Raw genomic sequence first — 13,748 nt, forward strand, 5'->3', positions numbered from 1 at the left:
GCTGGGGGGATGGTTAATAAGAAGTGAGCAGGAGAGAGGCTCTGGGCCTCTGGGTGGCAGGAGTCCCTCTCTCAGGCTTAGGTGAAACTAGATCATCTGTGACGTGATTCTCCCCGCCTTTCTTCTCCATTTGCATATATCCTAGGAGACAGACTCCCGTCTAATCAAGGACTAGGATTTGGAAAATCAGTGGATTTTATGCCTTTAGAATATCGTTTGCTCTGTGAATGCTGAAGTACTGTAGCTGCTCTTTGTTGTAACTACTGAGTTTTCTATATGCCATGTAAATTAAAGTGTATGTAAACACCGACATCGCAAAATCACTTGAAGAAAATGCACTGCAGAGCCCAAAGTGCACAGATACGATTTTAAAAGTCTGTCATAACATACTGCAATGTATTTTTCTCAATCTCTCTGCACCAAAATTCCTCGTGAAAGAAAGAGTAAGTGGTCAAAAAGATGTGTGCACACACACGCACACACACACATACATTTAAAAGGTAGAGTAAAAACACAAAATAGCACAAAACAGACTATTTTTCTGGGCCTACCAATTCTGACTTTATATTTTCATATGATGAAGCAACTGTACCTCAAGTAGACAGATCCATTATGTTCATATATTTGTTGGAGCAAAGGTCTCTGAATACTCATTTGAAGACATTTCATGTAGAAAGGAGAACACAGCACAACCCCTGACGTCACCACCCAGAAAAAAAGGAGACCCCTGGTGTGTTCTGGCCTCCCAGATCCCCACATGGGGCTTGCCTTAGGGGATCGAAGCCCTCCTCTGTAAAAGTTAGGGCTGGGCCAAGTACCCAGCAGGACAGTCAGGAAGCCAGCCCTCACTCACTGGTCCCCCCCCATCACTTCACAGTTAGAATTACCAATTGAAACTGTGATCAGAATAGGATTTACAGGCATCGCCAGAAACAAGCAATAGTTCACGTATGCCCAGGGCAACTGCTTCCTTCCCTCAAGCAATTTGAGATCAGATCCACTGGCACCTGTTAATCTGTCCATGAGTCAGGAGTGAACAAGATCTAGATCTTCACTGTGGCTTAATTGGGGTTTAATTAGCTCAGGCCTCTTTTGTGAAAAGAAAAACAAATATAGGGAGACAAGAGTCCCAGTGTCCCCAAGAGCTTGGGGCCTTCTGGGGGCTCCTGAGGCGAGGCAGCATGTCACCCAGCTCAGGACAAGGGAGCAGCTGGACTCTTCCAGCTGTTTATTTTGGCTCCCAGTACTGGCCTGAGGGCAGCGCTGTCGCGGTGGCCACAGGATGCCTGCAGTGGGACGTGCCCAAGGGCCTCCTGTCTCCTTCAGTTTTGGAGCCAGAGTCTCCCCAAGAGAATGGGTCCCCCCGTTTTCTTGCTCAGGCTGCTCCTCTGCTCCTGCCAGCTCCTGGTCTCTGGGCTCCTGGTCTCTGACCTTACAGTGTTGCCCTGGGACTCTGCTGTGAAGCTGGTCAAGCCATAATCGAAGGCTCGTTTTTCTAGGCACCTTCAATGCTCTGTCTCCAGTAAACAAGTCTAAGGGGGAAACAGCTGACATCACCAGCTAATGGGACCCACTTTCCACCTCTGATGCAATCCTTGCAGTAGCGCAGACCTTGATGGGAGAGTTCAAATTACATTTTGGAGACAGACAGGCACAGCCAGCACAGTGGAGACGGGCAAGCTGTGCCGGAAGCTGTGGGCATCGCAGTGGCTTGAGAATACCCGGCACGGCCCTGAAGGCCACACACTGAAGGTCACAGGCGATGCAATGGAAAGTGCAAACCAGGCAGAGACTCTGGCTCAACCAGTTGGAAAACCTTGTATATTTTGATTTAATATTTCTAGTCTTTTCTGAAAACTATTTTCTCCTTAAGAAAAACATTTTCTGTTTGTTTTGCCATCCGACTTCCTCTCTTTGGGGAAGACAGAATCACAGGTCTGGGATGTGTGCATATCACCTACCCCCTGTCTCCTTTACCCTCTTTCTCTCTGATACGAAAGTGCCTCAGTGTCACCCACCCTCTGTTGCTCAGCCTCCCATTGCTGCTCATGACTTCTGCTGAACAGACTGAGCTTCCGAGAACCGCGGCTACGGGCGGAGGCTCACCTGGAGGCACGAGCAGCTGCTTCTGTTTCCAAAACTGTCCCTTGGGAAAGAGAAGGTGTCAACAGAGTCCTTTTGGTCCCTTAGCATCTGTTCCCATTCTAGTACCTCTGGGTGTGAATGCAGTTGTGACAGCAGGGTCCCTGTGGTTGGTGGTGACGTACATACAGGATACGGATTGATAGATGCACACAGACATAGACGGTGGTTACATAGATGGACAGGTAGATGGGAGGTGGTGGTGGGCGTATGAACGGATGGGTGGATAGATAGGTGGGTGAATGGATGGAGAGATGGTAGATACATACATGTAATAGCTAGATAGACACCTACATGATGGATGACAATGGTAGGTAGTAAAGAGGTGATAACTAGCTCAGCAGCTAGATGATAGATAGATAGATGACAGATAGACAGTAGATAAATAGGAGATATTTATATGCAAGAGGGAAAGAGATAGACCCCTACTATATACCCAGTAGGTCAAAATATAGGCCTCTTTCATGGACTGAAAGGCGGGAAGAAGCATGTGTGTCTCATGGCAATGTCTGCCACAGCTGGAAATAGGCTGAGTTGGGTTGAAGTGTGGAGATGGCACTGCCTAAGAACCGGGCCTCTGAACAATCTGTGAACCAAGACCTCATCGGACGAGGGCTCAGGGCAGATGTAACCTGCACTTAAATACGCACGTGTGAAACAGAGCCTGGGGGTGCCAAGTGGCTGTACAGAGGAGCTTTCCCATGTTTTCCTCGAGCCAGAAAACGAATCGTAAGTCACTTTATTCTGGTACACTGCAGTCTCCTTTCAAATGTCCAGACAAGCTTGGGGAGACCCTGGGAAATCAGTCACCGTGGGCTCCATACTTTCCGTGAGGCTGGGAGGGAGGGATGGGATGAGGAGACTGGCTGTGTCTGCTTCCTGAAAATGAGGGGGGGTGCTTGGGGGCTCCTCTCTGGGCTGTGCTCCCCTTCATCATCCCAACCCATAAGGACCTAGTTAGGTCAGAGCAGAAGGCTCTGTGTTGCAGGAAGTGGAGCGACATGACCCTGGCTGTGAAATCAGAGCAGGGAACCTGCACATGACATCTGATAGTGTTCAGAGTCTTGCAGGCAATGTATCTTGGGAAATAAGTCTCACTTCCTGCCTGGCTCTAGAAGTGTCTGTGTGATCTGCAAAGGAAGCAGTGTCCCAATATGCCATGTGAGAAGAACTAATAGGTACCCTGTACCCTGTGCTGAGGCGGATTTTAGGAGAAAGACAGCATCATAACAGATACTGTATGATAGATGTGGATAGATGATAGAGACAGAGATAAACAGACCGAGGCTTGAAGAGCTTTAGAAATGTCAACGTCATCATTGATTTACCACAAGGAAGTCGGATATCAGGGGCTTATCAAGTAACACCAATATAAGAGACAGGAAATGTGAAATCTGCTCCCTCTGACCACGTGCATGCCTTAGGGTCTCAGTTTTCAATCCATAAAAGAGAACTGTAGGTTATGTAGTCACTAAACTTACACCCTAAAGTTTAGCAGGAGTTTCTGAAGTTATTGAGAAGGAAGATGAAGAGAAAAAAAGAATTTAGAATTTCAGGCAGTTACGTGAATGTGGATGAGGTTGCAAAGGAAGGTGACACCACCGGAGTCCCAATAGTTCTTCAAAGACTGGTTAAACATCAGACAGAAGAGTTCACATGTGGAGGAAAGACAAGGAAGAGGGAATTTCAAACACACCACAGACAGGGGCCGTCTGGGAGGAGAGCAGGAAGTGAGGTTGCCGCGGAGCACGTGTGGGCTGAACGCCAGGGGTGGGCCAGGTGGTGCTCCCCTGAAGGGCCACAGGGGTGTTCTTAGACCTGTAGGTTTCCCCTGCCATTGAGATGGACAGGCCACAGGAGGGATGCTGGCAGGGACCTGCTGACCTCCCAGGCCTGGCCACAGGCTCTGTGCTCCTGCTGCTTCTCTCTCACACTCTCCCGGGACCCCGGCCGCCATGTTGTAGGAAGCTCAGGCCACGCATGCACGGAGCCACCTGGATGTGTTCTGTCCTGCAGCCCAGCTGGGTGTCAGCCAAAGCCAGTGCCAACCTTGGGACCATGTCTGCAGTCTGCTGGTGGCTGGGGCTTCTCACACTCCCAGCCACGCACAGTGGAGCAGGAAGAGCCATCCTGCAGAGCCCCGGCCACGCTGTGGCCTCCTGAGCAAAGCTGAGCACTGGCGTGTGGGGAGGCCTGCACACAGCCAGGGTGGCCAGATGGAGGCTGATTCTGAGAGCTACAGAGAACAGCTTTCTCCCCCTGGACGACACCGCTAGATCTTCAAGGTTTGACTCCAATGTCAAAACTAACTCAGCTGGGGCCAGCAGATGATCTGATGTCTGTCCCTTGGCAGTGGCAAGATCTTCATCACTAGCAAAAGTGTAGAACAGGGCCCACTTAGCACACAGGGAGTGCTATGTGTTTGTCAAATAATGTTGAAGTGGACTTTGTAAAAGCATAGTTATGTGGGGAAGCAAGACAAGAACATCTCCAAAAGCCCAGGAAATGTGGTGGAAGTGCTGTCGGGGAGTGCTGCTAAGATGCCCATGAGCAACTGTGGGTTCTGTTCCAGGCCCCAGCAGAGCAGAGTCAGCCTCCCTTGCTCAACAGGCTCCAGATCCTCAGGGAGTTGTGTCTGTGCTGCCTTAATGACACCTTACATAGGTAAGCTGCAAAGACAGGGACCTTTGAAAGCCGAGGAAGGACCTAGGAGGACACAGGGTCAGGCACAGGGAACCTTCCAATGAACTTCTTATGCTCAGCCTCTGCTTCCCCTCCAGAGGGGCTGATGGGGCCTGGGCAATGTCCCACCAAGGCGAGGGGCTCCCTGCACAGCAGCCTCCTCCTCCTGTTGGGTTCCAGGACAGCACAGTCTCTGAACCTATGTTGGCAGAATTCCACCAGCAGATACAGCAGGGGCCTAAAGAGAATCCAAGCCCTGGTGCTCCTGTAAGGGTCAGCTCTGTGGCCCCTTGGCCTCTCTGCCACTCCCCATCTTTCTTTTTTCCCCAACATCCATCCACCCTACCCCTCCCTTGCTCCTACACCTCTTTAGAAACACTTATTTACTTGGTGATAAGATACGGCTGGTCTTCTAGGAAAAATGCCCAGATATTATTTGCAGAGGCTAAAAAGGCAGGTGTTCTCAAGCTTATCTGAATATTTGGAGTAAATCCCTGTTTTGAAATGTAAATGATCTGCAGCCTGACTAGGGAGATAAAGCAGGGAACAGTGAGTTAATCCTTGTTTTATGCAGTTCATTATCAGAAGTCTGTGGAGGGCCAGTCACCTCTCCCAGCATAATGGGGGTCAGGCACAGGTGGATAACTCCCTGCCCCCACAAATCACATTTATTGCCTAGATTATGTTGGACATAAACAGAACGGGGTATAAATGTTTTATATGTGCTTGCATATGCGATATAGAAAGACGGTTGTTTTAAATATTTATTCAATATTAAACATTTCAGTACTTTAAAGAATTGTTTTGTTATAGTTCATGCAAAAGCTGAATTTTGTGTTTTCTTCCCAGGGTGAAAGTGAATGCATTCATTTATGAGAAGCATGATTTAATCTCTAGAGTGGCAGTGGGAAGGAGTATGGAATCCCTTTGATTTCTTTTTTTTTTTCCTTTAAATAATTGCAAAGTAAAAATAAAAGAAAAATTAAGAGGCAATAATCTGCCCAGGTTTAAAGTCAATCCTATCAACATTCCTCCTCCTTCTCTCATGCCATTCCTAAAACAAACAAGCAAGCAGCAGTGTTGCCCCTCATACCAATGTTAGCAAAGGGAGGGGCTGGGGCTGGGGTAGACGCCCTGGCAGAGGGGTTCCTGTAGCTGGTGCCCGGCTAAGAACTCTGGGGAGAGGCAATCCCTCGGATTGCTTTAATTCCAATTCTGAGTTCGTTCATTCTGCCAGGAGCCCCAGATAAGGCCTCTGGGAAGAGGCAATTTTGTCATTGATTTTCCCCTTTTGTCTATTCAGGGCTAGTCCAGGCTTCATGTCTGAATCCATCTTCCTTTTCTTCGTCTTCTTTCCTACCAGATCCTTGTTTCTGCCTTTCTGCGTCCTTGGATGAACACAGCTCTTGCGTGCCGTTCCTTCTGTGGCTTCCTGCATCCTGGACTCCCTGGGCAGACAGCTCTTTCTTTTCCAGGCAGAACGTCTGTCTTCTCGATTTATTGTGCTTCTGGATTCCAGGGGCTGCTCCTGGCTGCGGTGCCTCCAGCTTTCCGCACCTCCCTCCAGTCCTGGAGCTGGCGTCTTCTATGCCTCCCTCTGCGTGAATACAGTACGTCTGAGACCCTGCCTCGAAAGAAGCAGCCGGCAGCTCTGTGAATTTGTGAGGTCAACTTTGAAGGACATCTCTGGTAGAATCCAAACACAATCATCCTTTCCTCCCAAGCCCCTAATGGCCACCCAAGGCAGCACCTCACTGCCGTGTTTGTTGAAGACAGGGCTGGGCAGGGGGAGATAAGAAGTGATTCATGTCTCTAGAATATTGAGATGAAGTATATATTTGCATAAGTTATTACTGGGGAGTCTTCAGGCCTCTCAGATGTTGCTTAAGAGGTATGTCAATTTGTTTTTTATTTAAATATTTGCTTCTATTTTTAAGCAGGAATTATGCAAGAGAAATGTGCCTGAGCTTCTGTTGGCTGCTTACTGATACCATTAAAAATTTGAGAAAATGTACACACCAGTATTTTGTTTATTACCAGAGCAGTAGTATAGAAATTAAGAAGGGACCCCAGGCTAGGTGCCTCAGACACAGGCCCACCACAAATGGCTGTCAGCGCGAACACTGAGTCCTGACACCTTGCTCACTTGAAACGAAGCAAACTCTTTATTACAGTGACTCCAGAGGGGTCAGAACTGGCCCAGTGGTCTCTAGGAAAGTTTCATGTATTTCAATTTGAAGTACACAACAGTAGCCAAACTAAGCACCCAAAGAAAAATAGAACAGGGTCAGTGTGGTCACTGTGGACACTGGGAAGGACACTGGCCATTGTTTGGATAATGCTGTGTACATTTCCTTAACACAAATCCGTCTGCAGATATCTGATGGGAACCAAGCTCACGGTCAGCAGGAAAAGAGAAGTGAAGGCATCAGGGGGCATTTTCCAAGATGGGTGTTGTCTATATGCAAAACCAGCTCAATTATTGGAACTAGGTGGACTGGTTACTTCAGGGGAACACTGACAGGTTCTTGGGTTACATTGTCACTTAGATTTAATAAGGCATTCCACTATAAATAGTTATACCGTTTGTTCAGGAGTCATCAAGAACTGTGGTTGATCAGCTGTGTGTTTGGTAGAGGGATTTCCTAGAGACCACTGGGCCAGTTCTGACCCCTCCAGTGCCACCATAGTAAAGAGTTTGCTTGGTTCCAAGTGAAAAGAAACGAATATGTACTGAATGCATTCCATGTTCTGGGCACGACCCTCTGTGCTTCCACAAAGATGTGCTCTCACCAGGCCAAAAAATCCTAAGCTGGATGTCTTTACCCGAGCAGCTTTCTCCAGGACACTGGGAAGGAAGGACACTGGCAATTTTGTTTGGATAATGCTTACATTTCCTTAAATAAGCCCCCCCCCTGCTTTTCTGTATTAGCTTCAGGCCTTACAAAAGCCGGATCTGCTCCTGATTTATATACTTCACAACAAATTTACAATCGCTGTGTAAATTTGACAGTGACCACACTAGAGCCCATCTCACCAAAATCAAGAGTAAATTCAGAAACAAGTGAACCATCAAAACATGTTATTTCTGCTAAACCCAACTTTGGCACTTTTATTTCAGCAGGAGAACCTTTTTAATTAAATTCGCTAAGTTGAATCATGTTGGTTTTATTGCATTCTTTTATTTAACATGTGAAAGTTTTATAGGTAGATAAGAACTATAATCATAGGGCATATAGATGGTTTAAATTTGGTTTTATAAAAATACATAATTTTTAAAAAATATTTACATTAGCAAGAGAGTCCATCAAAATTCCTCCCTTCAAGGAGAAAGTTTCACAGTATTTCAATTTGAAGTATACAACAGTAGCCAAACTAAGTCAGCACCCAAGGAAAGATGGAAGAGGGTCGGTGTGGCCAGCTCTGGGACCCAGCTGAGAACTCGGGCACACAGGGAAACTCCTATTCACTAGGCGGGGCGACGGTCATTCCTACCCCAGCACTGCCCTGGGCTTTATCTTGGGATGGAAGGTTGGTGGACTGGCTGCAGCTAACTCCTGGAGTGTGCCTAGCTCTGTGCTGGAGCTGCTGCAGGAGCCCAGCGTGAGTCCTCCCTCGTCCTGCGGTGGCTCCTGACTGCTGGAGCATCCGTGTCAGACCTCTTGGCAGGACATGTGTTGGCCCCAGGATGTCTTCTGGCCTTCCTCTGCCTCAGCTCTACCTGGACCCTTGCCATCCTACAGCAGAACTCCCCCTTCCCCTCCTGAGCACTGCTGGAGAGCACTGTACCCCCTGGGCTTCTGCCACCAGGACGTGGGGCTCGCCCCCACCCCACCCTCAGCATGCTCCTCTTTCCAGGGGTCACCTCCAGCATCACCTCCCCAGGACACCCCTCGTGTCCTTGCTGGTACTCCCCAAGGGCCACACACTCCCTGCAGAGCAGTACTCACACACAAACTCCAAGGCATGGCTGATGCTAATGGTGTGTGTCAGTGTGACCTGGCCAAGGGAAGGCCTGCCCAGACAGGAAGGGAACATCACTCCTGGCTGTGTCTGTGTGGGCATTTCTTGAAGGTATTGGCATTTAAATTCACAGAGTGTGGAGAGCAGTTTGCCCTCAGGCATCTCAGTGGGCCTAGACTGAACCACGTACCTGCTTTCCAGGGCCTCCATGGCTGTGCGGGAATTCCCACAGTCCTCTTAGGTGTCTGCCTTGCGTCTTCTGAGTTGTTGCCCCGAGAACCCTGAACAATGCAAAGACCACCTCCCCCTCAATCATCTGCCCTGTTTTGTGCTCCTCAGCATTCAAAAGGGATTCTGGTTCCAAATCATCAGTCATGATTTCCCTGATCTGACTATAAAATAATGGAGCATATTTTTTAACTCTGCAAGTTTTGCTTGTGAAGTTGAACATGCACATTTGTTTAAACTTCTGAACTATATTGAAATTTGGATCCATAGTGTTGACAGTCATCAGAGAGGGGTCCAGCCCCACAGTAGAGTTTCCACAGGCCCTCACTCAGTGGAGGAAGCTAGGAACCTTTCCAAGCTAGGAACCTTCTCCAGCATCGACTCTTACAGATTCAGTCTACATATGATATTGTAAAAAGGTGATAGGCTTATTTTCTAAACAGTTTTATTTAAGACTTTTTTTATTTCCTGTAAGACAATGCAAAAGAAAAAGTGTATTTTTCTCTCCCCAGGGAAAGTTGCATTTCTACAGCCTGGTTTTAGTTGGAGTTCACTTTCCTTTCAAACCAAATACCTTCAGAAGTCGAATTCTGCTTTTCCTGTGTGTCCTCTTTGCTAAGATGAAGGGCTGAGCCTCCACTCCAGAGGGATGTGGCTCAGACAGTGCTGTCATGGTCAACTTGGATTTTACATGCTTGCTGTGGGACCCCACGTTATCAAATAAAGCGACCACCGTGGTGTGGTCAGAGCCAGGGAGCAGCGCACAGAGAAGTGCACCAGGGAGTTTTTATATGATTCAGAAATTAATCCCTTCCTTATGCTCCTGGTCTTTTTTGCTGAGTCCTCACCCGGGAGGGAGTAGGAGGCAATTACAGGCCAGGATGCTTGATTTTGAGATATACCTCCAGTCCCCACTTAGCCTGGCCATGCCTCCAATCCTCATCCATGGAGCTGGGATGAAAATTCTCCTCTCTGCTAAGGCTGGTGTGAGAATTGAGTGCAATGAGGCACACAGTGGGTGCTCAATAAATGCCTTCTGAAGGAGAGCAGGTGTCCTGCACCCCACACCAGTCCTTCCCCTGGTCTCCAACGTCAAGTGCATCAACACGGCCCAGAATGCCCACAGCATCCCACACCCCCCAACGTGAGTCCGGTTCTGGAACCATCATGAGTCAGGGGCCCACTCTGACTCCACTAGAGAGTCCACGGCCTCAGCTTTTGAGCTTCACAGATCCACTGTGTCACACTCAAGTCCACGCTGAAAACTGATGCAGAAATCCTCATGTTTACCCCCGATGGAGCACAGAGCAAATGCCATAAACCAACCCAGAGACGTCCACCTCAGGCCCTGTGCTGTGGTTGGGTAGCAGGGGGGTCCTTAAACTCTCCTCCCAGTGCTGCAGTCTGCCCCGTGTCTCCCAACGCTGGACCTAGGCACGGGCTGGTCATGGCTGGATCTGGAATGTCCCACGGAGGCTCGGGTGCTGAGAGCCTGGTGCCCAGTGCAGTGAGGTTCAGAGGGGGCTTTGGGGGTCTCCTGATTGCATCGCAGAGGCCCTAGCCTCACAGAGGTCACAGTGACCTCATCATGGGCAGTGGACAGGACTGCTGGAGGCAGGTCCTGGTGAGAGGAACTAAGTCCCTGGGGCCTGTGGGAAGGGGTGCCTCCCCGCAGCTTGCCTGTCTCCTCCCCCTCTCCTCTCCTCTCTCCCCCCCTCTCCCTTCCCCTCTCTCCTTCTCCCCTCTCCCCTCCCCTGGCTGCCGGGAGCTGACAGCCGTCCTCCATCACGCCTTTCTGCTGCGAGGTCTCTGCCTTGAGTCAGCCAACTGTGGATTGATACCTCTGAAGTCATGAGCCAAAATAAATCTTCCCTCCTCCAAGTTATCCTCGCCAGGCATTTTGGGCACAGCAAGGAAAAGCTGACCAGTACTGGGCTCATGGCCGCCAGCAGAGCTGCTGGGACACTGCGCATGGCCGGGCAGGAGGACCACACTCACTCGGAGCTGGGGCCGGATGCACCCTTCCTGTCAAGGTACGAGGGGACGGCAGGGTGGGAGGAAGAGAGGGTGGGAGGAGAGGAGGGAGGGTCTGTCAGCGCCTGCACTCTTCATCACTGGGGACACCAGTGTCTCAGGTGCGTGAAGTGCATGATGCCTACTGAGAGCTCACACCTCACCTGCACTTGCCGTGCTCTGGGCACACTGGTGTTTAAGCGGGCACACTTTCTTCTCTGCCACCAGCTGAACACTTGCAGGTATACAGGGTTATTTATTGCCACTGAGTGCTGGACATGTCCACTCAAACATAAGCACACTGAAATCCAGGCTGCTTCGTTCCTCTGTCCATTCTTAGGCTTGCTCACTGCCCTGTTGCCCAGGCCCACAACCCCTTCCCATCCCTGCTAATTCTCAGCTGTCCAGAGTGATAAAAGAGGAAGCAATAAACAGCGCACAGATTCCACTTCTGACCAGAGGCAGGATTATTGGGGAAGCCAGAGCCTAGTAATTCAGGCTCCCTGGGAAACATCATGCACTGACCAGGGAGCAGCTGCCAGGAAGAGCAGGCAGGAGCCTCACGTGATGGCTGGGGCTGCTAGAGGCTGACCAGGCATGGCCCACACTCTGTGATGGCTGGGGCTGCCAGAGGCTGACCAGGCATGGCCCACACTCTGTGCCTGGCACCTTGCTTCATCTTGCTGATGCACTGCGCTTCCATCTGGCCTCATCTCACCCCCATATCTTCACACTGCAACCAAACGCCTCAGTGTGGCTGGGCGGGCTGCTCCCAGGCAATGGCGGCTGCATGCTTGGACCATGAGTTTCCAAGAGGTCTCAACTAGGAAGAGCCAGATCATGGTGTATAGGGTCAGAGACATCAAGGGCACTAAGATGTTTGTTGAATGAAGAACACACAGTCAAATGTCTTTTGTGTATTCTGTAGGGCATAATTTAAAATGAATAAATGGCATATGTTAAGTATGAGAGCACATTCTTGAAAACAAATCACGCATAAGAGACAGCACGGTTTGCAAAGCGTTCTTCTCTTAGGCTGTGCGTTAAGGGGAAGAAGAGCCGTCAGGCCACGCTCGGTAGGTTTTTGCTATGTCAGGACATCTGCAGGCTGTCGGGGGACAAGCTGCAGAGCTCATCTGACTGCTCCAGGTCCCTCTGAGCCTCTGCCTCGGACAAGAAGGTGAGCCGAACCCTTCCTTGCTCCCTCCTTCCCCACAGACTCCTGGGAAGGCAGACTGGCTCCAGATCTCCTCTATTTCTCTCCCAGAACTCCTGACCCTGCCGCAAACTAACATCTTGAAGAATATTTCTCCAACCACTGGTCTGTAGACCCATCTCATCGCCAGCACCCAGCCCCAGGTCCGTCCTCCACTGCCTGTGTGACTCTCAGTGGGACTCAGGACAGGAGACCCAGGAGCAGCACTTCTGCACACAAGAAGCAGAGGCAGAGGCAGGAGGCCACTCACCTGCCCACCTCCCCTGAAGCAGGCCCTAAAACCCAGGAGGGTCCCTCTCTCCTCTCCCTTATCCTCTAAACACCCTCAGATGACTGCTGGCTGCCCCAGCCTGGACCCAGGAACACCCTGAGCAAGCCCAGCTGTCTCCCCAGCTTATCACCTGACCTTTTTCCCTCTGACCCTGCTCCCCGTGGCTGTCCGTAAAGACACAGACTTCCTCATCTCTCTGGGTCTTTGCTTCTGAAAACGCCCACTCACACACAGCTTACCACCAATACCTTGTCATTCTTTCTGTGTTCAATCTGTGTTTTGTTCCAGGGGCTTCAGCCCCCAACCTTATAAAGGTAAGGGAAAGAAATTCCATTCCCTGTACTCTCTCTGCAAACACCTGGAAATGGCGCCATAGTCAAAACTACAAAAGTTTAAAGTTTCATCTTTTATAGAGCTTCCCAGACCGACCACAATCGTGGGCCTCACTTCTGCTCCGTATCTCGTCCCTGCGAGCTCTAGTCCTGGGCTTGTCACATGGAGCTGGTGACGTCAGCTTTATTGTGTTAGACATAAAAGCTTCGCTAAAGGACAAAAAATAATAAAGAATGCCTGACTTGGCCGTTGAGTGACCTGTTCTCTCAAACTGTGGCACTGTCCTTTCCCAAGGCCTGGGGAAGAGCGGTCTCAGAGGCCCCGGTGATCACACCCCAGGTTATAATTATAGTAGTGGCAGTGACAGCCGCAACAGGAGGCGCGATCACGTTCACAGAGCAGATGTACTGTGTCTTCACATACGTAATCCCTGACCCCGCCACGGAAACAAGAAACGTGGCCCGTAACAGGTGCTTAAAAATACAAAGTTTTCAAAGTTTCTGGTAAAAAAAAAAACCCTCTCTCTCTCTCTCTCTCTCTCTCTCTCTCTCTCTCTCTCTCTCTCTCTCTCTCTCTCAGTTTGACACTTACACTAGCTTCTATCACTTACCAACTCTTCCCTTGGTCAGAAACAGCACTCACCGTGTGCCTTACTCTGTAAGGGACCCTGCCCATACCCTGCACGGCTGCTGGTGACCGAGAAGACCTGAGCAGCCCGCTGCACTTGGAGCCACCGTGACCCCCTGCCACAAACGAAGCCCTGAGGTCTGGAGGTGGAGACGGCCCAAGATCCTCAGTGTTTTCCTCAAAATGCCAAATATCCGACTTTTCCTGAAACTTTGGCAGAAGGGCCAGACTTTCCTAGAGCATGTAATGGGGGGAAGCTGCTGCGTCGCCCAG

General features: G+C 49.9%; 1 long non-coding RNA gene across 1 annotated transcript; it reads left to right on the forward strand.

Moving 5' to 3' along the window:
• The first annotated feature begins 10,947 nt into the window (after nucleotides 1-10,947).
• LOC124090541 (uncharacterized) lies at nucleotides 10,948-13,089 on the forward strand. The gene is made up of 3 exons (XR_006851115.2): nucleotides 10,948-11,048; nucleotides 12,077-12,208; nucleotides 12,296-13,089. It is a non-coding gene; the product is annotated as an uncharacterized LOC124090541 (long non-coding RNA).
• The last annotated feature ends 659 nt before the right edge of the window (nucleotides 13,090-13,748 follow it).

This window comes from Marmota monax, unplaced genomic scaffold (assembly GCF_021218885.2).
Source record: "Marmota monax isolate L192 unplaced genomic scaffold, Marmota_monax_Labrador192_F-V1.1 WCK01_AAM20220418_F8-fsc00010, whole genome shotgun sequence".
Lineage (NCBI taxonomy): Eukaryota > Metazoa > Chordata > Mammalia > Rodentia > Sciuridae > Marmota > Marmota monax.